This window comes from Condylura cristata, unplaced genomic scaffold (genome assembly GCF_000260355.1).
Source record: "Condylura cristata isolate star-nosed mole 26May11 unplaced genomic scaffold, ConCri1.0 scaffold00023, whole genome shotgun sequence".
Classification (NCBI taxonomy): domain Eukaryota; kingdom Metazoa; phylum Chordata; class Mammalia; order Eulipotyphla; family Talpidae; genus Condylura; species Condylura cristata.
In genome coordinates, this window is record NW_004567124.1 from 34,340,362 (window position 1) to 34,363,902 (window position 23,541).

General features: G+C 55.5%; 1 protein-coding gene across 6 annotated transcripts in view; it reads left to right on the forward strand.

Annotated features, from left to right (window-relative positions):
* LINGO1 (leucine rich repeat and Ig domain containing 1) overlaps positions 1 to 23,541 on the forward strand; it is a 155,526-nt gene that overhangs the window by 35,631 nt on the left and 96,354 nt on the right. For 5 of the 6 annotated variants that reach the window (XR_001145732.1, XM_012728721.1, XM_012728723.1 and 2 more), the window contains exon 2: positions 12,930 to 12,991. The exons of the other annotated variant lie outside the window; for it this stretch is intronic. The gene's annotated coding sequence lies outside the window, so the exon portion shown is untranslated. The remainder of the gene's footprint in view (positions 1 to 12,929; positions 12,992 to 23,541) is intronic. 6 annotated transcript variants of the gene reach the window in all.

The window sequence follows — 23,541 nt, forward strand, 5'->3', positions numbered from 1 at the left end:
GCTTTGCAAATTAGCTCACCTGTCTACTTTGAGGACAAAAGTCTTTACTGCTGGGCTACTGTCCACAGGTGAGGTGACTAATAGCACCATAGTCACTGTAGAGTGACATGATCATCAGAGCATCTCACCTTGTCTGTGCTTTGCCTCCCCGTCACCTGACCCCGTAGAAGGACAGGGGTTGGCTCCTGCCCCAGGACTCAGGAGGCAGAGGGGCCACTGGCAATGGCTCAACTCCAAGGCTGAAGCTTTTGCAGTGTTCTCTCCTGTACAGTCCAGCTCTGAGGCTGAGGGCTTCCTCTCGCCCCATGGGAAGGGGCTGACCAAATGAACAGAGGTGAGAGGACTGGAATGGAGACGCCAGAAGTGCTGTCTCCTCCAGCAGGCCCTCAGGAGGCCAGCTGGAGTAGTCCTTCTCTGTGTGACCCTCCTCCCCATAGACTGCCACCGCGCTACTCCTGGGGCATTCCCTGCCCCCACCGCCTGCACAGGCCTTACAATGCTGCCCATCTCTATGCAGTTGTTCTCATTTCGCTCATATTCATGACTGTCTCCACGGGTGAGGTGGGTAACAGCACCATTAGTCCCTGTAACGTGATGTAATCATCAAAGCACCTTACCTTATCGAACGCCTGCTTCGTGCCAAGCGCAGGTCAGAGGGTACATGTCCACGTTTATACTTTAGGTAGACGGGTTATGCTTACTGCATTGCACAGGGAAGGAAGCCAAGGCCTGCTGGGGGGAGGGGCTCTCAGGGGCATGGCATCAGATGAGGCAGAGATGGCTTAGGTCAGTCGAGGCTGACAATCAGCAAAAGTGTGCTCATCTCGTAAAGGACTGGGGGTGGGGATAATAATGAACAGCCATATACCAGAGATATTTTATGGGGGTGGAGTGGAGAATGGGATCAAAAATGGGGCTGGGGGGGTAACGGGGGCAAGCACACTGGACTATGGTGATGGCACATGGGTGATTTGGTGATGGGAAGCCCACGGGGATGACAGCTGGAAAAAGGCACAAAATGATGTAAAAAAATAATAATAATAAAATATAATAATAATAATAATAATAATAATAATAAACAAACAAACCCCAAAAGATTCAATCAAATTAAAAAAAAACAAAAGTGTGCTCATCTGTCCCCCAGCCCTTCTTCCTGTGCTCCGGCCCTCCAGGAGTTCATCTTGGGCCCTGGGCTTTCTTCAGGGTGGCTTCCTCACGGGCAGAGGTGCAGGCCCCAGTAGCTGAAGTGTGGTCAGCACACTACCTGCCCGGGGCATAGGAGGTGCTCTGCTGATACTTGCCTGCTGGAGGAATCAGCGACATGGCCTGGATTAAACGAGACTGTGTGTGTTAAATTCTTGGGGCTCAACAGATACTCATTGAACGAAAAAAAATTCTTTGGGAGGAGTAAAGGAGGTGACTGGTGTGAAGTGTCTGGCTCTGAGTATGCTCAGGACACAGTAGCAGTAGCTCCGCTCCTCTAGAAGACTGGATGGCTAGACCGGAAGCAGGGCCGGGGAGGCGGGGAGAGGCAGGCGCCGGAACTCGGAGAAGTGGTAACCGGAGGGAGGAGGCTGGTTAGCAGCTGGGGCCCTGACACCCACTCCATGTGGAGCGTGTGTGTGTGCACATGTGTGGGCGGGTGTATGTGTGTAAAACAAATAACTGGAAAATGAATTTAATTATAAGGTGCTTTTAATAGCTATTTATATTTAATCCTGCTAATTCTGTGTCTCGTGTAGCCAAACTATAATTCTATTCTTCTTACTCATTTGCTAGTGAGGGTGGAGAGACTGGAGAAGGAGACAGCCCCGTGGAAAGGCAGAGGCAGGTCTCCTGCCCCCTGAGGTTGGCTCCAGGCCAGCTTTTGACCTGAGGGCAGCAAGGAAGGGGCTAGACCCAGCTCTGTGTGTAGGGCAGCTCATCCGCTCATTTGCTCAGCACCCGGGGTGGGAGTCGGGGAGCACTGGAGGGAACCCAGCTTCAGAGCCTGGTGACCCAAGTTCAAATCCAAGTCCGGTCAGTCTCAGAGAGCCCAGAGAGCTCTTACTTCATCTGTAAAGTGGGCTGGTAGGGATATTAAAAGAGAGAAGGCCTGCTTGTCCCAGTAGCTGGTGCTGACTAAGTGCTTGTTCCCTCCTTACCCGCCTCACCAACCCCAACTTCTGGGTTTCAGCTTCCTTCCAGACAACCCTGAGCTCACAGAGACAAGGTGATTGGCTGGATTGACCAATAAGTGACTGGATTACTGCCCCCTCTTTGCAGGTGATTGATCCCTGGGTGATGCCAGGGCCTGGGTGTATGTGGGTTGAGGTGGTCTTGTGGTGCTGGGCGGCCTCACTGGGCAGCAACAAGGAGGCCTACATAGCAACTATGGGAGAGGAGCGAAAAGGTACTTCACCCCCAATCTGCTGTGCAGACCCTACTGAAATTAAGGGGACAGAGGAAGAGCTTCCGGGAGACTTATAGTCAGATGAGGCAGTGAAGGGTCTTCTGGGGCCACTACCCACGGGGTGGTGTTGGGCTTGTCCTGGGACTACAAGGCTAAGCCTGGTGCTTGGAGAAGCCCTGGAGTGGGCAGGCAGGTGGTGCCAGCCCAGTCCTCCCTCTGGACCCCCAGGGGAACTGGGCTGGGGCTTAGGACATGACAAGTCCTGGGCCAGGGCTAGTGGAGGACAGCGTAGGACTGACCTCCCCACCCATTGCTTGTCCTGTGCTTTGTCCGAGCCATCCTCTGGTTCAGCTCGGGGTTCTGGGGCCTTCTGAGATCTAGGCTCTACCAGAAGTCAGGGATGGCTGCACCAGTATGCAGAGGGAGCACCCTTGAGGGCTGACCTAAGCCAGGCTCTGTGCAGCACTTCCCAGATCCTTCACTACTTACACCATCTGCGGTGATGTGCAGGGTTATCCTTTCCTCCTTATAAATGGGAACGAAGGTCCAGTGAAGTTAAGGGATATGACTAGGATTTGGACCATGATTCCTCAGTGTCCAAATCTGGTGGCCTGGGGAAGGGTGGCAAGTTCCCGGATACTAAGAAAAGTAACTGTCTCAATAGTAAGGCTCAGCACGCCTGTTCCAAGGAGGGATTCCAGTTCTGGTTTTCACCACCCCCTCCGCCTAGCTCTGCCAGCCAGGCTCTGGGAGGCGGCCACAGCCCTGGTCTGGATCACTTGGAAGGAGAGAGCCTGCCTTGGGTTCCAATCCTGTCTCCTCCCTCCTCTAGCCAGTGACCTCTGGCCAACCACTTGATCCCTAAGAGCCCCAGGTGGTCACCTACACCTGGCATGTGGGTGCTGGTGCCACTCTCTTCCCCCCAGCCCCACCCATCTCCTCTGCTGACAAGTGGAGGTGGGTAGATGACTAGGGTATGATTTCTCTCTGGAATCTTTTCACTTTAATCGGAGACTTTAGTGCCTCTGAACTCCAGTGGGGCGATGTTTCCCTTTAATGGTGACATTTCAGGCGTGGTGGCAGCGGTGGGAGGTGCTAGGGCTGGGGGCTTGCCTGGCTCTGGGTTCTGTGCAGTCTGGCCCTTCTCCACCCCTCTCCTGGGGCTCTGTTCACAGCCAGGTTAGCGTCTCGTTGATTTGATTGAGGGATTTGTTCCAGGTGCCCTGGATCATCAGTTGGGTAAAAGCCCGGCCTGGGAGTTGGTGGGCATTCTGATGCAGGCGGGCCAGCTTGACCCCTGCTCTTCTAGGAAGTGAGGGGTGCTGGGCAAAGAATAAATAACAGGTGCCCGGGGAGGTGATTCACCCCTGAGAGCAAACCTGGGCCCAGTCCTTCGGAGGAGGCTCCAGGGAGGGTCTTGTGCTCTGCTCCTCCTCATCCACTCCTTCTAGCAGAAGTGCTCCCGAGCCTGATGCTCACCGTGGTCTGGCTGCACTGTAGAGGATAGAGGAGGGGAACAGAAGGGCTTAGAATTGGTGCTTGTGTGATGCCGTCCTCGAGATGAGGGAGGGGGTGGAGAGGCCCCTCAAGAGTGTGCAGCAGAGGGAGAGGCCACATAGGCAGTGCCTGGAGGACCAGCTCCTAGTGCAGGTTTTGAAATTGGTTTCCTGTAGAACACTGAGCCCCTTCTCTGTGCCTCGATTTCCCCATCTGTGCAACAGGCTTTTTGGTCTGGGCCAGCTGATCTCTGGAGTCCTTCTGCACCTCCACTCGTGATTCCAAGAGAGCTTGGGGAAGGTGCTGAGCCTGGGTTGGAGTGGGGTGGGGCGGTCCCAGCACATAAGTTGCCGGAGAGGGGTGGGATGCAGATGTATGTGCTGTCATCCGCTGCGGCCTGCACACTCATTAAGCATCTCTAAGATGGATACACCCCCCCGGTTCACCTGGCGCACGAGCCTCGGGATTTATTTCTTCCTGAATGGTGTCATCCATCATGTTACTGTACTGCCAGCAGGCCTGGCTGGCTCTTGCCTAAGCCTCCCGCAGGGTTGGGTGCCTGGTTGTCCTCCAGGAAGGTTCCCCTCCCCACCAGCCATGTCCTGGCCCCGACTGCTCAGTACCCACGCGGTCTTTCCCAGGTGGCCATTACCCGTTCTGTCCTCCACCTTTGCTGCCATTTCCGGTCAGTGTGCCGGTGTAGAGCTGTCATGGTGGTGGGCAATCAGGGCCGACTTCTTAGAGGAGGTTGTAGTACCGATTCTGGATCCAAAGAAAATGGCTGAGCAGGAATTGTACAGGTTGAGAGAAGAGTGGTTGGGGTTGAGTCTTGGGGTTAGTGGAGGGATGGGAGACCAGAGAACCAAGTGGAGGGATTCCCTCACATCCCTGTTACTTAGGGGGGGGCCTGGGTGGGCTTATTGACCACTGATTGAGCGTACCCACAGTTCTTGTAGTCGCCTGTTGTTTCATATTATAAGCTGTTCTACATCCTTCTCTGTTGGCACAGGAACTATCAGGTGACCCCACATTGCCCATTTACATAGTACCCCCATATCTGTCTGTGGCCTGTGGTATATAGAAAAATCTGCCTCTAGCCAGTTAAGTGAACTTTGACAAATTATCGTCTTTTTGAGCCTTAGTCCTAAAAGGAACTGGTAAGTCTCACTGAAGGAAGGGTATTTGAGTTGGGTTCCAGGAGGTGAATAGAGTTCAGGTGGTACAGACGGGTTGGAGGCAGTGATCCTAGACTGTAGTGGGGTGCCTGGAACTGTGCCTTTCTTGGGGGAGGGTCCTCTGGGACCCCTTCTGGGAATGGTTTCTGAACCACAGTGTAGGGGTTTAAGGGAGCAGGCCGCCAGTAAGGTTGTGCCCCTTACTGGCCGTACGACCTTGGGCAAGTCACTAAACCTCTCCATGTATTGGGCCCCTCCACGGAGATGGGGATCGTGACAGCACCACCTCATGCTGTTTTGACTCAATGAGTTTATAAGGTAAAGCGGTAGAACAATGCGGAGCCATGATGACGTTAATAAAAGTGAGTCTCAGTTTCTGTTCTGACTGAGACTCAGAGCAGCCATGGGGTTGCCCAGCTAGCTTGTGAAGAAGGCTCAGGACACAGGCCAATGCCTGGTGCATTCCAAACCTCGTCTCTTTCCTCCACTCTGGACACTCGTGGTGTCTGCCAGAGGTACCTGACGTACGTCACGGTCTCCCTGGAGTTGTTGGAGTGACCTCTGTCCACGCTGTAGTCTCTGCCCAAGCCCTTTGTGGGCAGGACCCGCCTCACTCTTGAAGGATTCCCCAGGGTTTGCCTATAGTGGGTACTCAAGAAACACTTGTTGATGGGCTGGCTGCCTGGATAAATGATGGCGGTGGGCCGGCCACCCAGTTGCCTAGGGGCTCCTGGACTCAACTGGAGGAGCTCCTTGGGCCTCCATCTTTTGTTCTTGATTGGGAGCCCCCACAGGAGCCCCCAGCAGCACCCTCTCCGGCTTTGGAGACACTCACCTAGCTCCCTACCTGGCTGTTCCTCTTGTCCAGAGCAAGTTGAGCTCACCTGGGGGCTTTTAGTTCCACTCTGCCACCTACCCCCAGTTACAGCAGCTCTTCAGTCTCCCTCATTCATTCCTCAGGCCTCCCCACTTGCTCGTTAAGATGAGAATAACTCCTGAACTTGATGTCTTTGCCTCAGCTTTTATATGGAACTATAATTTGACTGTCGAAGGTTCTTAGAGGAGAGAAAAAAGAAAATTACGCCTGACTCTGCCCAGTGTAGATCCTCTCTTCACAGGCAACGGGCAAATCCTGCGAACCCTCTTTAGACTGCGGCTCCTTAGGAAGGGCATGGGCAGGCCTGAGACCAGGAAGCCTGGCTCTGACCCCAGGCATCTGTGCCCGCCCAGCCCCTCCCTTCCACCCTGAGGGGAGCTTGAGGTCACATTCTTCCTTTGCAGAGGGGACAGTGCTCTGTCCCCTCCCCCAGGGGCCCGTAGGGCAAGGTGTGCTAGAGAGGACATGACTGGTAGAGGGCAGAGCCCAGAGAGAAGGGGACCAAGGCTCCCAGCAAGATCCTGCCTGGAGAGGGAGGCTGGCAGGTAGGGGGAGGATGAGTAGACCTGAGGGCTTGGGAGTTGGTCAGGAGAACGGAGGCAGCAGGGAGGCCTTCTCCAGTCTGCCACGTTGCCCTAAGCTCTCTTGACGACAACCTGGTGCCCGTGATAGCCTGGTGATGAGGGGGGCCCCTTTGTGTAGGCCTCCTGGGGCCACAGCAGCCCACACTCGGTCCCTAAGAGCTCTGCCACCTGAGCACCTTCCTGCAGCCTGCAGCTGGGAGGCGTCTCCCTCCACTTTCTGACTAAAGGTGCGTTCCTCTCCCTCCTTTCGGACACAGGTTCCCTGCTTCTCCTGTAACCTCAGCTGGTCTGATGGACTTTCAAAAAAGTTATGACTTTGGATTATTCAGCTTTTTCTTGTTAGACTGGGAGCAGTGTTCTCCTGAGCCGTGGCTTTCCCCTCTGTTAAGCGGGTGCTGACACCCCACAAGAGCTGCTGGGAGGGGCGTGAGCTGCTCTCCCAGCCACTCAGATGGTGGCTGTGCCCCGGCCCTGTCTGCTGTGACTCTGACCCCAGAGGCCATGGAGAAAGTGCATTGACAGACTGGGGCATCTGGGGGGCCAGGCTGGGCTTCTGGCCCTTCAGAGCCGTGGGCCACTCTACATATGTCAGGGCCTCAGCTGGGATTGGAGGGCTCAGCCGGTCAGTCTGGGTGCTGCCTCCATGCCTCACCTCCATTTTCAGTGATTAACTGAAAGCCCCTCTGGGTTGGCCGTAGAGTCGCTGGGCACAGAGGGTGACTTACAGCATTTCCATCTGCCTGATTTTGGGGACTCTGTCTGAAGGCCCTTGCTGCTCCTCTTACCTCTCCTTTTCCCTCCACCCTCTCTTCTCTGGGTTCATTTGAGGTCTTGGGACATATTTGGGTATCCTGGGTGAGTCTTCCCTGGCTCATGCAGGAACCAGGACTTGGGTCTCTGACATGGGGCAGGGCTGGGTGTGCTGAGTTCCCTGGGCCTCCAGACCTCCCTGGTGCCCACAGTGGCCACAACCCCAGGGGACCACATCGCAGGGGAAGCTGAGGCGGGGAGCAGCTTGTCTGCAGAACCACAAGGTCAAGCTGGGCTTTCCGTTTCTGGCTGGCAGCGGCAGGCCCTGGGGAGAGCCTGGCCGCAGTGTAGTGTGGGGCTTGTGGTCTGCCCCTTCGGGGTGGGCAGGCCCTGTTTCCCGGGCTGCTCTGGGGTTGCTGGGGGTAGAGGCTGCGGACCCAGGAGAGGCCTCTGACTGGGGAGGGGAGGCATGTCCTCAGAGTGGAGGACAGAAAGCCCAGGACTGACCAGGCCAGGGCCCAGGGGGTTCTCAAAGCAGGTGGGGAGGAAGTTGTTCGTTAAAAGCTCAGACTTGGGTATATGGACCCATATTCCCCGGAACTCAGCCAGGCCAGACTGGGGAGAAGCAGAGCAAGAGGCAAATCTAGGAGAGGCACTTCTGGGCTTTGCGCAGGGCTGCCCAGCCTGGAGCGCCTTTCCCGCACATGTGTCTTGGAGATCGCTCCACGCGTGTCTTGCTTCCCTCTTCTGTTCTCCCATTGCCCTCATGGTGAAGTAGCTGCTTCTGGCCTATGAGCTCCTCTGGGAGGAGGGCGGTGCTAGACATCAGTGTGCCCGACCGGGACCAGGACTGCTGAAGGCACGAGTGAGGCTGCTGGCACCTGTGGGCACATCCTTGCTGTCTCTTGCCTGGCTGCAGCGTCCAGCAGAAGCAGCTGCTCTCTAAGCCTCAGTTTCCCCTCTTCAACCTGGCTTCTTGGGGGCTGCAGTTAGAGAGCCGCCTAGTCAGGCCTCTGTCTTTGGGTGGGCCCTTTCTGAGCCTGTTCTACTGCTCTGAAGCCCCCCTCCATTGTCTGAGTCCCTACTTGTTCAGTAGTCAGCCTGTCCCCCCCCAGGAAGGCCATCAACTCCCTGATGTCTATAGCACTCACTGGTGGGAGTCAAAACTTTCTGGTGTCTCCAGTTCCTCCTTCCCCTGATACATCGTCCTGGCTCTGTGCAGGCTCTGGCTGGGCAGAGACTGCTCATCATGGCCCATATGGGCGAGGGCCTGGAGTATCCAGCAGCTCCCAGTGTGGCCTGCTCTGGGATGGGAAGGCCACAGTGTTATGGGCGCCCAGGCTGATGAAGCTTTTCTGTGCCTTCCAGGGGGTGTTGGGACAGAGGTCAGGCTAGGCATGGCCTTGAATGCCAGGTCATCATCATCAGCCTCCCTCTGCAGGCCCGGGTGTTGGGGAGATGGGGTGGTGTGATCCTGAGAGCAAACCCTCCCTATAACGCTGAGTCCTCCACCCAAGCTCTTTGCCCAGTGGCCCCCTATTTGTCCTGCACCTCTCTGCCCTAGGGACACTCCCCAGGGTTCCCCCCAACACCAGTGATTACTCACCAGGGTTTTGGGCTGCTGAAAGCAGGTGTCAGAAGGACTTGGTTGTCCCCTGGGCTGCTGCTCCCAACCCAGTGCCTGGCTCGGGGTAGGAGTTCAATAAATGTTGACTGCATATGTGAACAGGCTGGAGGGGCCTAGAACCCCAGAGCGGCAGACTGGGAGGTGGGGCTGACGGGGAAGGCACAGCCTCCAGTCAGGTGGGGGCCACGCCAGGTCTGCCAGGTCCCAGTCCAGTCGCTGAGCTCTTTGTGTGTCTTTAGGCCCTGCTAAAGAGCTGTTTGCTGAACAAAAGCCCTCCCTGGCAGTGCCTCAGTGGGAGGGCTGGCCTAGCTAGCTCCCTTTGGAAATGTTTTGAGAATAGGTAGACTGAGCCAACTTGTCACCCCTGGCTGGCTGGTGACTCTGGGGAGTTGGGTGGCCACTGGGGTGGCGGCTTTGGGAGGCAGGGTGATTGGTGGGTTCAGCCCTGACCTCAACGAAGTTATTTTTAAAAGCTGCAAGAGAAAGGGGATATTTTTAACCTTTGTTCCATAAGGCATCCCCAGGGAAAAAGAGGGGGGAGAGGAGGAAGATGGTGAGTTGGGGCAGGGGCAGGGGCAGGGGCTTCTAGGACCAGAGCTGCCTCAGAGAGCCCAAAGGCCAGCTTCTTTTTGTCCCCAGCCCTTTTAAAATTTTAAAAGCTCCAAACAGCAAGAGGGACAGTGGAGTTCATTATATCGAGTTATCTCCTCCGTTTCAGGCAAAGATCAATCTTCTGAGAGTCTTGCAGCTCCGAGGGGGGAAGGGAAGAGAAAGAAAACGGGAGCTAAGGAAAAAAACTCCCTGGACCAATTTCCTCTGGCTAACACGATTACTTGGCTGCCTGGCAGCAGCACCAGCTGTTGGCAGGCATCCTGGCCCCCTGCCAGTCATGCTCAGTTGCCGACTGCCCCCCAAGGCTCCCTCCTGAATGGGACAGGTTGGCAGGTGTGCGAACCCAGATCCTCCCCGGGGAGCTGCTGCTGGACCTGGCCTCTCCTGGAGGCCTCAGCCTTGCAGCTCCCAGTGTGCGTGGGCTGCTCTAGCTGGGCTCGCTGTGCCACCTCCCTGCATTTGCTCTGCTTGCCACGTATGCCCTCAGGCCTCTCCCCTTTCTCCAATGGGGAGCAATTTGCATGGGGAATAGAGGGAGAAGCTTTGGGGCCTGATAGAGCTGGTTCCACCCTTCCCTCCTCCCCGCCTTCCTTCCGCCCTTCCCTCCCTCCTTTCCTCCTTCCCTTCTCTCCCTCTTCTTCCTCCCTTCCACAAATACTCACTGAGTATCTGCTTCCTGCTGGGGTGGCTGAACGAGATGGACACAGGCCCTCCCCTGCCTTTTGGAGGTCATGTTATGATGAGGAGACAGAGAGGAAAGAAAGACACGAGCAAACAAGGATGATGTCAGGTGGGGATAAAGACTATGACAAACGGGAGAGTTGACCACATGTGGGGGGTTATGACCCGGGATGACCAGGGAAGACAGAACTCTCACTCCAGAAGAACAGGGTGATGGAAAAGTCTGAGGTAAGAGTTCACTGGCAGGGCCCTCCCTGGTGGCGCAGCGGGTTAAAGCACAGCACTAAGAAGCTAGAGCCACTTCAGTATGAGTTCGATCCCTGCCCTGGGAGGTGACCCACATGGCTGTGCAGACCTCTCCTGACCCACCCGCTGCTCCACTCAGCTGTGGACTTCATTAGTTGGCCTATGCTCCCCACTTTGGTGAGTCTTCTCACTGCCCCTGCACCCTCTGGCCTGTACCCCAGTTCTGTATACATAAATAAAAATAAATCTTTTAAAAAACAAAAACAAAAACGAGTTCATTGGCAGAGGAGCAGCCAGGGCAGGGAAGTAAGACTGGCCACAGTCGGGGTTGGGGGTGGTAGGAAGCGAGCTCTTAGCATAGTCTCAGAAGAGTCTGGACTTGACCCTGTCTCGGCTGGCCAGAAGCAGACCCCTTGCTTGTGGCCATGGCCCAATGGGACAGGACCTGATCTGTGACTTTATCTGGGTGCTATGGTGGTTCAGGGCCAGGGAGGGAGCACGGGCCCAGTGAGGCTGCAGCTGCAGGGTGGGGGCAGAACAGCTGGGGTCTGCGGTCACTCCTGGACGTGTTTCAGGGCTGAACTGACAGGTTTGCTGTAGAGTGAGAGCAAGGAGTCAAGGCTGAGGAAGATGTAATTTGGGGGATAAAAATGAAGATTTCTGTTTTGGACAGGTCTGTTAGATGAGCGAGTGGAGATGACAAATAGGCCTGTGGACGCGGCAGCTGGCGCCTAGGAGAGCCTGGGCTGGACAGAGCTGTGGGGGCAGCTGGCATTTAAAGCCACACCACCCTGCAAGACTAGCCAGAACTGGGGGCGTGGGAGGGGGCAGGAGCCTGGGTGAGCTAGGGCTGGGGTGTTTGGAGGGAGATGGGCCAGAGAGGAAGGCATGGCAGTACAGCTGGGAGCAGTGTTCCCAGCAAAAGCAGTGGTCAGTCTGGCCAGAGAATGACCACTGGGTTTGGCAAAACTGAGGTATCTGGGAACCCAGGTAAGAGCAGTTTTGTGGAGGGGGCGGGTATGGAAGCCTGACTGGTTGTGAGGAGTGACGGGATAGAGGTGAGACAGCTTTTGCTTTGTTATAATAGGGTATGTGGGAGCAAGGAGTCTCCCTCACTCTCTTCCTCCCTCTCACCTCTTCCCCACCCTCTCCTTCCCTTCACAACATTGAGACTTACTGATATATTCGTTATTTAGCTCTGTGACCTTGGGTAAGTAGCCTAACCTCTCTGAACCTCAATTCCACATCTGCAAAATGGAGCTGCTACTGGGTCGGGTACATAGTAGGTGCTCAGTAAATGGGATTGTTTTATTTATTTATTTAAAATATTTATTTATTTATGGGGTGCAGGCCAAAGGTGTGGGGGGTGAGAGGATTCACCAGAGACAGAGCGGGGAGCAGAACAGGCGGATCTACTGAAATACACTGCTGAGGGGAGCAGTGGATGAGACAGGAGAGGTCTGCCATGCCATGTGGGTCAGCTCCCGGACTGGGGATTGAACTCATGTTGCAGTGGCTAGAAATAACTTGATAGCACTATGTTTTTAACTTCTGAGCCACCAAGGAGGTCCTAAAGTGGGATTTTTAAAAATTATAGTTTATTTTTACATCATTTTGTATCTTTTCCCACCTCAGTTGTAATCCCCGTGGGCTTCCAATCACTCATGTGCCTTCACTATAGTCCAGTGCACACCCCCCAACCCCCCAGTTTTTGGTCCCATTCCCCATTCCACCCCCATAAAATATCTCTGGTATATAGTTGTTCATTATTATTATTTTCTTGCCTGGTCCTTTGTACTCCTGTATGAGAGAAACCATCCGGTATTTTTCCTTTTCTTTCTGGCTTATTTCACTAAGCATGAACTTCTCCAGCTCGATCCATGGTGCTGCAAAAGGCATGTGTTTCTTTTTTTTGGTTGCTGAGTAATATTCCATTGTGTATGTGTACCACATCTTTTGAATCCAGTCATCTATAAAGTGGGATTTTTTTAAAAAAAAATTAAGCATTCCCTTGGGGAAATGACTGCTGGGCATGGGTACAGAGATTTTAGAGAACAGTGTGGCATGAATGTAAAGTGAATGTGTCCGCTCACTCACCCTTTAGAGATACTTACACGTGTGCATAGATGCAGGCCGCCTCCTCCTGCCAGCTGTGGGCAGTGCAGGTAGATGGGGTGAGCTGCTGTCCCTCTCTGGTGTCTCTTGGGGACCACATGGAGCTAGGGGCTGGCCTCTGGGAGCCTCCCGCAGAATTTTCCCCCTTGCACCCCTCTCCCACAGCCCTGACACCTGCTTTGCAAGTGCATTCTGGGTTTGTGAGTGTGCCTGGCCCTTGGGGCTGTCCCGGCTCCTGAGGGCAGGGTCTCCTCGGGCTCCATCTGCCCAGTGGTAGGCAGGCCTTGGGCAGCTTTGATTGTGGGGCTGGCTTTGTGACAAGGACTCTGCAGCCGGCGTCTGTCTCTCAACCCTTCCACCTGTCTCTCTGCAGGTATCCCACGGAAGAACCCCTGAGACCACTTGCACTCCAGGAGATAAGCTGCTACCATCTAGGTTGGTGACTGGGGAGAAGGTGCTAGTGTGTGTGTGGACATCATGTTCCAGGGGATTCTTAGTTTGCTTCGCTCTTCTCTGCCACCTCCTTATTATCTTTAGTCTTCTGGAGCCCACCTTTGCCCACCTCCAGCCATGCCCCTAGAGGGTGCTGCTGAGTCACAGGGTGAAAATTGGGGTGACAGGCTTGGGGATCAGCTTTTGGGAGGAAGGGAGGAGGGTGGTTCTTTGGTCATGATGCTGGGGAGACTTTTCGAGTTCTGGGTGTACCTTCCCTGGCTACTGGCCAGGAGTAAGGCTCAGGAATCATGGAAACCCCTCATTAAGGAGGCATTTGTACATCACTGGGGATGAGGGGACTCGCTTTTGGGGGCCTGCGAGGCATCAGTTGGGACTGTGGGTGATCAGGATCATGCCTTGGGGGCCTGGTTATCTTCCGTCACAAGTATTTGCCTCCTCTCCTGCCCCCCCAGCACTGGGGACCACAGTTTGATGAGGGGCCACAAGAGGGCAGGGCAAAGCAAGACACTGTCCACTTTCCCTTCCCCCAGCTTCCTATGTCTCGTTAGAACTCAGATCTGAGGAGGCTTTGCTGAGTGGGTGATTTCTGGGAGAGCTTCTAGCTTTAATTTGGCATCAGGGGCCTGAGAGTGTTGGCTGAGTCAGCCTCAAGTCCCTTGCACGGGAGGGAGCAGAGGGTGTACGAGGAGGGGCACCATGCCACCCGCCTTCTGTAGCAGCAGCTGGTGGAAGCCCGGGGGGCTTGAGGGGGCCTCTCCTGGTCTTCTGCCCTTGTCTGGCCCCTGCACAGCATGGAGCAGGAGGTGACTGAGGCTTGCACTTAGTCATTCTGCCTCACCCCTATCTTGCCCATCTCCACATTTCCTCATCTATAAAAGGGGCCTTCACACATCCTATGGGCATTGTGTTGTATGGAGAAGGCCAAGCACAGGGCCTGCATGCCGATGGTGCCCAATTAATGATAAAACTTGCATCAGTTATTTTGCTTCTTTATGAGCAGACCTTGAACCAGGACTGCACATTGGGAAGAGTCTACAGGACATTGGGGAAAGCAGCCATGCAACTTGGAGTCCCTGCCAAGGCCAGCTCAGTCCTCCTGTCATCCTAGTGAGGAGAAAAAAACTGAGCCCAGTGGGCGCAAACAAGGCAGACCGCCTGGAGGAGGGGTATTCACTGTTATTAATTTGCCATGGTTGATGCCTTAAGTAAACTTTCAGATTTTAATCAGCTTGTTAATCTTAACAACAACCACCACCCATGGGAGCAGTTGGAGGCTGAGAGATGGGGTGGACTCTGGTAGCCAAGGGAGTGCTTGGCTCCGGTCTCCTCCTCAGGTCCCACAGTCTACCTATCATTCCCTGCTACCCTGGCTCTTGACCCCCGAGTTTGGGGCCTCGCAGAGGGAGGAGCATGATTAGAGGTCACGTGCTTGGCCAGCACGTCCTGCACTCTGTCCTCCTGGAGCTGGGGTCTGCCCCCTGAAGTCAGAGCGGGGATGCAGGTGGGAGCTGCGTGGTCAGTGTGGATGCCTGTCTGGGCCAGGAGAGGTGCTTGTCTGGGCTGCCAGAGGGAGCCACTTGCCAGTCCCTCCTGGTGGCTCTGGGGCACAGCCATCCTTGTTGGACATGGCCCAGTTCCTGCTCCTCTGTGCACACACATGACAGTGTCCCTGTCGGAGTTGAGCCCTCCCAGAAGCCACAGGCTAGCACACAGTACCTGTACTCAGCTGTTCTCCCGAGCCCTCTATCCTTGGGGAGCTGAGTGGGCCCCAGCTTCTGTGGCTCAGGGCCTGTGTCCGCCCCTGAAGGACTGAGCAGTGTGAGAGACCACTGTACTCTGGGAAGAGGGCCTAGAAACTGGCAGGAGGGTGGGCAGTTTCCTGGGACATCCACACATGCAGCATTAAGCATGTCCCAGGGTAGAGCTAGGTGGGATACATACTGCTCCCCAACACTGATTATAGAGGGCTGAGGGGGTGTTGTCCAGCACACCTGGATGCCAGATCCCATGTGGTAGATTTAGCTATGTTTCGTGGCGGCCCCACGGAAGCTTTGCCAAGCAAGGAACCTGTGTCGGATCAGGGCCTGTGTGCACTGGGTGCCTGGAGACCTGGGGACGGCAGAGTGTAATCTGGGCACACAGTTACATTAGCGGCAGCTGTCAGAGGTCAGTGGAGCCTCAGTCACACTGGAGCAAGCTCAGGCCTTAGTGGGGGCGGGCAATGAGTTGAGGCCAGCCTTGGACCCTGACCTGCCTCGGGGCAAGCCACATGTGGCACCGTGGACGGGGGGCAGGGGCAACTGTCTGAGGGGTATCTGCCAGCGCTGCCCGAGAGGCGTGGGGGAGGCCTGGGCTGGTGTGTTGCCTGGACGCCGCCCTCGCCCCAACATCAGGCTGGTGTCCACCTGCCTGCCTTTCCATGTGACCTGAGACACTGACCGAAGCTGGAACTGCCCTTGTTTCTAAAACAGGGAAGCGGGGGGCCAGGTCAGACCTGGCCCTAAATAGTGCCTCTACTCAGGGACTTCATTTTCAGCATGTCCTTGCTGTTTCTTTGTATTTCACCTCCATTAGCCCAACATAGAAGGGAGACCCCACCCGACTTTCTACCCTGGGCGGTTTCGAGGTGCCAGAGTGTGAGAGGGAGTGGATGTTAACAGAAAAGGATAGAGTTCGAATTCTGAGCCAGACCACATGGGTTCATTTCGTCATCACCGCTTGTGAGCCATGTGGCTTAGAACCAGTTCCCTGGCATCTCTGTATCTCAGCTTCATGTCTGTAAAGTGGGCTCAGCAGCCATTTCTTCACGCCTGGCACATGGGAGGCGTGAAGACAGCTGCTCTTCTGGCCAGGGTTGGTGGCGGGTGGTCTGGGTGGGTGGGTGTTGGTGGCGCTGGGGGTCAGGGGACACCAGGGCTGCTGGCTTCCTGAACTGCGCCCAGGCTGTGGGGGGAGAGGGGGTAGGGAACTGGCACATACCAGTTCACACACTGGGCACAGGCTCTTCACACACGTGACACCATTAGCTCCTCAAGCAGGAGAGGGGTGATTTTAGTCCTGTCACATATGAAAAACAGCCCTACATAGTGAAGCTGAATTTGGGATGCCAGCACAGAAGAGGCAGAGCTGGTTTGAATTGCCCTGTGCCCATTCCCTGGGGGTTGTACCCGCTAGGCCCAGAAGGGCTCTGGCTGTGCAGGGCAGGGGCTGTGTGGGGCCTCAGGCGTGCGGGGCTGTGTGGGGCTGTGTGCAGGCCCCCTCCTCGCTCCTGCAGAAAGCCCTCTGGAAAGTAGGGCAGTGGGGTGGTTCTCTACCACCTCCTACAGTGTTGGCACCTGGGGGCGGCTTCCACGTTCCTGGCCCCCCACCCAGCCTTGCCCAGGGTGGGCTGGAAGATGCCTCCGCATTGTAAAAATAATTTATGACTAAGACATTGTAGGCCATACGTGGATAAATACCTTCTGGTATCCCCAGTGCTGCGATTCTGCTGAGGACATTGAGGCAGCGGGTAGTGGCCTGCCCAGGGCCACATGACTAGGCAGCTGTGGGCTGGGAGAGGCCCCGATGCTGCCAGAGGAGTCAGTGTGCGTCTTGCCTCCCAGGTGATGTCTCTTTATGCAGCAGGGGGAGGGGAGCCTGGCCTGTCTAGACCTAGGACAGGGACTGAGTAGTGGGTGGTGGGGGCAGGGCCTGGGCCTCTGATCCAGGTTGGGCACCCTTCCCCAGCAGGTGTACTTGCCCCTGCGTGAGGCCCAGTGAGTAGTTATTAAGAAACTCCCTAGGATGGTTCCCCTCCAGTACTTACCAGCTGTGTGACCTTTGGCATATTACTTAAGGTCTCTGTGGCTCAGTTTTCTCCGGTGGAAAGGGAGAATGACCACAGAACTCACATCCAGGCTGTTAGAGTGGATGGAGCACTCACGTGCTGCCCAGGACTGCTGGCTGGCAAGCAGTGGGCACGCAATAAACTTCAGCCTAGCTGTCTAGCTGTCAGTGTTAGCAGGGCTATGGAATGTTCTTGGACGAGAGCAGGCCCTCCTAGCCCCTGCGTGACACCAGAGGCTCTGTAGAGTCCAGGGGGATGAGGACTGGAACTGGCTTCGACCTTCCCCCGTCTCCACTCCTTTTTCCAGACCTAAGGCCCTGGGCTTCCTGGAGCAGTTGCTGTGTGTGTATGTATAGGGCTTTGGGGGGTGGTGTAGGGTGCCATATTCCATGTTAACTCTATATATTTTAGTATATTCTCTTCCATCCACTATTTGTGGGTACTTCCAAGCAAACATGTGATGCTAAGATAGACATAATCCAGGACAGGGAAAGTTGGATGTAGGAAGAAAAGGCTTAGGGAACATTAGAACATAGAAACCCAGATCTGATGTTGGACTGATTATTTGGCCCTGTGCTTTCTGGTGGTCAGAGTGAAAGGGAAACATCTGTTGTGAGCTTCATCCTGCCCACAGAAGTAAGGCAGTGTTAGGGCTCCTGGGGGCAGAGTGGGGTTCCCAGCAGGAGGGCTTGGGGGACCGGGCACAGTGGGCTTCCTCACGCAGGTCAGGTTGGGTCAAGGCCCACCGCTGTCCTGAGCCCTGAGCCCTGAACCCTGAGCCCTGAGCCCTGAGCCCTGAGCCCTGAGCCCTGAGCCCTGAACCCAGAGCCCAGCATCACAGCCTGTGGGTGGTCAGACTGGAGCTTGTGCTTTCTGCTGAGCAGGGGCCTGCAGCTGGGCACAGTGTCGTCAACACTTGGGACTTGGGCCCAGGGAGGCAGAATTTGGAGAGCAGTGGCGGAGCGGGCCTCTCCGTCAGGGTCTGACTCCTGGGCTTGTCCAGAGGTATAGTCTGATAGGCAAGGGTGCTGTAGGTAATTTCTTTCAACTCTTGCACTTTATAGATGGAGAAGCTGAGGACCAGAGGAGACAGCACCTACCGTGTGCTAGGTGTTTTAAAGTTGTCCATTTCCTCCTTGCTGTCACTGTTAGTGTGTTATCAGGGAGCCGGGGCTCAGCAAAGCTGAGAGACTTGCCCTGAGCCACAGCTGAGGACCCAGGCTTGTCTGGCCTCAGGAACTAGGAGGACAGGTACCATGTCACTCTCACGAGTTGGGCCAGCTTAGGTGGGGGTTGCATCTGTCCAGCCACCCCTGCACCTCATAGAAGCAGAAGATTTGGAGAACAGTGTTCAGGTGCCTGGTCTGGCCAGCCCCAGGCAGGAAGGCCCCACCCTGCACAAAGATGATACTGAGGGACAGGACAGGGTCTGTGTGGCTGGGGCAGGAAGGTGGGCACTGGGCCACAGCACCCCAATTTCCCAGCTCTGGGTTCTCCTGGCTCTGCCTGCTCTGCTCTTCCCCTTAAGAATTCTGTATCTCGACCCTCCCTGGTGGCGCAGCACTGAGAATCTAAAGCCACTTACGCATGAGTTCGATTCCCGCCTGCCCGGAGGTGACCACATGGCGCGGCAGACCTCTCCTGGCCCACCCGCTGCTCCCCTCAGCAGTGTACTTCGTACATCTGCCTATTCTGTTCCCCACTCTGTCTCTGGTGGAGCCTCTCACCGCCCCTGAGCCTCTGGCCTGCACCCCAGTTTTGTGCACAAATAAATAACTCTTTAAAAAAAAAAAAAGAATTCTGTATCTCCCTGGGCCTGGGCATTGACTACAGCTCCCTGAGCCTAACCCAACCCTTGGGGTCCACTCCCATAGCTCAGCTCTGCAGGGGTTCCCTGGTCCCAGCATGCCAACCTCACCCCTCACTGCCTTCCAGTGCACCTGGATTCCTGTGTGGATTTCTTCCTTGGCCTCTGCGGGAAGAAGGTTAAAGAGGATGGACATTTCATCAATTACAGGAGGTGGCTTCTCCAGTGTGCAGAATCCTGCATATACTCGGCCCAGTCCAGACTCCAGAACAGTCCTGTGAAGTAGGCCAGCAGCAGCTCAGCACCAGCAAGCCCAGCTGATGCTCCACCATGCCTGCTGCAGGCCAGGCACTGTTCCAGGCATTTTACAAATTTTCATTTGTTTAATCTTCACATACCCCCTGAGGCTGTTTCTACAGAAAAGGAAAGGTTAAGTGACTGGCTCAGAGTAACAGGCTCACACATGGCCAAGCGGAGGTCTGGATCCAGGCTTCCTCGATTCAGGGAAGGGCCCATTGTGGTGTCTCACACCTTCCAGGCCTTTGCATGTACCTTCTCCTCCTGAAGGCTGGTGAGGGAGGGTCATGACACCACGGTTCCAGAAAAAGAAAAGAGACTCAGAGAGGACAAGGCCTGCCCAAGGTCGTCCTGTGGGAGCGGACAGGTGGGGTTCCCACTAGCACTGTCTGATCCCCAAAGCAGGCTAGAGCTGCCCTCGAGGCCCCTCCCCGCAAGGCTGGGGTGAGGGCTGTAGAGTCTTCTTCCAGGTGTGGCCTGCGCTCAGGGCCACTCTTGCCGAGGCTGTGTTTTCTGACCTGGCCCAGAGCAGCCAGGCCTGGGTGGCTCTTTGCAAGGTATTGATTGCATCGCCAGGTGGCCAGAGTGGCAGCTGCCGGAAGTGTCTGCCCTGGGGCAGAACCTGCCACTGCCAGGCCTGGCTGGAGCTGGGCCAAGTGGGGGAGGGGACGGCAAGGGAGGAGACGTATCCCTGACTTGGGGAACCTCATTTTTAAGAGGCTCGGTTTGAGAGGCCTCCTCCATTTCTTTCCACTTGTAGATCTTTGGAGAAATGTCTGTTCAAGTCCTTTGCTCAGTTTTTGGTTGGCTTATTTGTGTTTTTGGTGTTGGGTGAGAGGCATTCTTTACTTATTCTGATATTAACCTTACCAGATACCCAGTTTGCCAGTATTTTCTACCAGTCCATAGATGGCCTTTTCACTCTGCTGATTGTTTGCTTTGGTGCACAGACATTTTTAAGTTTGATGTAGTTCCATTCATCTATTTTTAATTTTGTTGCCTGTGCTTATGGTATCCTAGCCAAGAAATCTTTGCCAAATCCAATGTCTTAAAGCTTTTGCCCATATCTTCTTCTAGGAGTTTTTTAGTTTGGGTCGTACGTTTAGATCTTTAATCCATTTTGAGTCAATTTTGGTATAAGATAAGGCTCCAACTTTATTCCTGTGTGTGGATATTTAGAAACTCAACATCGGCTGCAGAAACTGCCAAGTTCACTCTTGTGCAGCGCTGTGGGCCAGGCTGCTGAGGGCAGGGCCTGCGTCCTTTCCTCCTGGGGAAGGCTGGTTGCTTTGGCCCCGAATGTCCCTTCTGCCCTGCCACCCCCAGCCCCTGTTTTGGGGGTCGGCGGGTCAGGTGGAGCTGGACTGCCCCTAGTGCAGGGCTAGCTTCCAGTGGGATGGTGCGGCCAGGCAGGGACACAGCTGTTGTGCCCCTGGGATGGGGCTTACACGGTGTCCGGTGTGAGTACACCCAGGAGGGCCTAGGCAGGACCAGTGGCCCAACGGGTCCACGCTGGACCTTGGTTTGTGGAAGGAGGTCACCACAGGGCACCCTAGAGCCCTCACCTCAACCTGCCCCAGTCCCCTGGTGGCTGGGATGAAGATGGAGCCCCGCATTTGTCAGCAGACCTGGGCTAAGACTCGCCAAAAGGAAAAATAAAAGGGAATTTAAGAGCTGGGGGAATAAGTTCTGCACTTGGGCTCCAGAAGCCAGTGGTGGGGGTGGGTGGAGGAGCAGGGCGTGGCAGTGCCACACTGGGCTGGCCACACACCTCTGTCCAGCCCATTGACACATGTCCGGGAGTTTTTCGAGCCACTTGTTGAACACAGGTATCGCAGATGTCCTGCTTTTCCAGGCCTGGCGGACACGGGCTCCATCTCTGCTGGCCACTGGAGGAGCCAGTGTGAACAGTTTGCCACTGGCCCTCTGCGTGCGTGGGCAGACTTCTCTCCCCAGGCCTTGGTTTCTCCTTTTGTAAAATGGCCATTATTTCCTTCTCAGAGGGGGAGTTATGAGGGTGAACAAGATGATGGTTTAAGTCCCTCTGTGGGAACCCTGTCATACCCAGAGCCCTGGACTGTGAGCCTGAAGGGCCCCAGACACCCTTGGGTCCACTCCCTATGCTGTGTGGATGGGAGAATGAAGGTGCTCCTTAGATCACCAGATTGTTCTGGCCTCAGGTTCTAGTCTTTGGTTCCCTGCCTGTGGCTTTTGTCCTCCTTGGGTCCTGGGTAGGAAAGACTGGCATACTCAGGATGACTTCTACACCCTGGAGGGAGCCCCAGTGCAGCTCCCTGGGGATGAGCCTTGGTCTCTTCAGCTGCATGGGAGGGCGATGAGGACGCTGCCTACCTACCAGTAGGTGGGGTTCGGGTAAGGATTGGAGGTGAACTCAGGGAAAGCCCTGAGCCTCTGCAACTAAATCCTCCATTGCAGGGAGAAGGCTGGACCTTCATCCTAGGCTTCCTGGGGTGGTTGTGATAGGGTGCGGTCACTGCTGTGGGATGGGTGTGACTTTATGGAGACCTGCTCGAGGGGATGAGGGGACATGGGCCAGCGCCTGGTCAGTGGCTAGAGCCCGGCCCAGTGGGGCTCCTGGACGCTTTCTGACCTTGGGAGTTCCTGGACTCTGCCTCCTGATAGAAGGTGGGCCCTGGTGTCCTCACAATTGCCCAGGACATGTTCTGACCTTATCCTCACTTTACAGAGGAGGAACCTGAGCTCAGAGAGAAAGCTAGAGGGCCTGTTCTTGCCTGGCTTTGCCCCTCAGCTAGCCCTGGCCCCGAGTCCCTAACCATGGGGACTCAGACATAGTCACTGACTAGATGGTAGTTAGGTCTTCTGCCAAAGATGCCGAAATGTCAGCGTGTCCACAGAGTTGAGGATCTGACAAGGCCCCAAATCCAAGAAAAGGCCTTGATTTCAGGACACAGACCTGCAGGCTGAGTGACTATACTGCTTCTCTAGAAGGCATCTCTGCCCCACCCTTCCCCCTCCCTGCCTCTCCAGTCAGATTTGTCAGGGCCCGTGGGCCCCTCATGCACCCCCTGAGACCTGGCAGTCCACAGGCACATGTGTGCGCATGCACACACACGTGCTGGGGTGAGGGGGTGCTTGAAGGGAGCCCTGACTGATGCCCAGGGAGCACATCCTGTGGCAACAGAGCGAGAAGGGACCCCCTCTCCACTCCTGCCCCAGGGGGAGAAACCTGGATGCCCACTATATATAGCCACGCAGACCACACACCCAGCTATTTCTGTGTTCTTCCTCCTACTAAGGCAGGGGGAGGGGAGAGAAAGTAGTCCAGCTAAAAATATAACCTGGGGAAAATATCACAGCGCCTGAGCCCAAGATCTGTCTCCTTCTCTCGCCTCCGCCCCCGCACCCCGACTTACCTCACAGCCGCCTCGGCTCCGTTTGGAACCGTCAGGATGTCGCCGCCTCCCCCACCTGTGCCACCTTCCCCTGGTGCCCAAAGGGTGGGGCTGAGGCCTCCTGCCCCCACTTTCCAATGAAGAAGCTGAAGCCTGAGAGATCTTGCTTGGGAGGGGCTGTTCTGCGGGGGCGACTCGGGACCCCCAGGCATGGACGCAGGTTACTGGACCCTGCGGGGCCTTGAGCTCAGCCCCTAGTCTCAGGAAGCCTTGCTGTGGCCTTCCCCTCAGAGCCTCAGTTTCCCCAGCTAGATGGAGGTAGTGGTGAGGACTGAAGGTGAGATGCAGGTGGGGCCCTTGAGGGATGTCTGAGGTTGATTCAGCACCTGCTTCCAACCGCCCCATGTGACTCACGGGCGCTGCACTTATCCCTTCCATGAAGAGGGTGAGGGTGGGGATGCTGCCATTTCCATTTTAATGTTGGAACACGGGGCTCAGAGAGGGGAAGCTGTGGCCCCTGGGTGGCACAGCTAGCATGGCAGTTAGGACCCGAAACAGAGGTGGCCACCTCCTTGGGGCCCAAGTCTCCAGGTTATAAGTGCCCCTCACCTGCCTGCCTCTCCTCCTGCGGACTATGGGAGACTCTGGGGGCCCATCTGAAAGCTCTGCACTGGCCCCCCCCCGCCCCTTTTTGGTGCACTGCATTGTCTGCATGTCTCTGAACCTTGCCTGGTTGAAGGAATGCTCCTGGGGCCATGTGAAGGCTGGTGTGCTAATGTCAGCCTGCGAGAAAGTGAACAGTCTCCTGGGGCCCTGCCAGCCATGAGCATCAACCTGTGGCCAAACCAGTTTCTTCCACACCACCCACGCCCTGCCACCACTGGGGATTTCAACGTGATGTAATTTTGTCCGTCAGTGTTTCAGGGTGTGTCTCCAAATGATGAGGGCCCTTTAAGCAACATAATGCTCCCTGGACACTTGAAGCCTTAAGGACTACCTGACACGTGGTACTGATTATCTGATTATTTTCAAAATTGTCCTAAAGTAGGAGTTAGCATTGCCACTTTACAGATGAGGAAACCTGAGGCCCAGAGCGGTTTGGTGACTGGCCAGGATCACACAGCTAGTAAGAGACCAGGAAGGGATTTGAGCCTGTCCATTTCTCTTTGCTGCTCTGCCAGGCGGGGTTCACAAAGGGTCTGAGAAGGGTTCGGGGAATATTTCT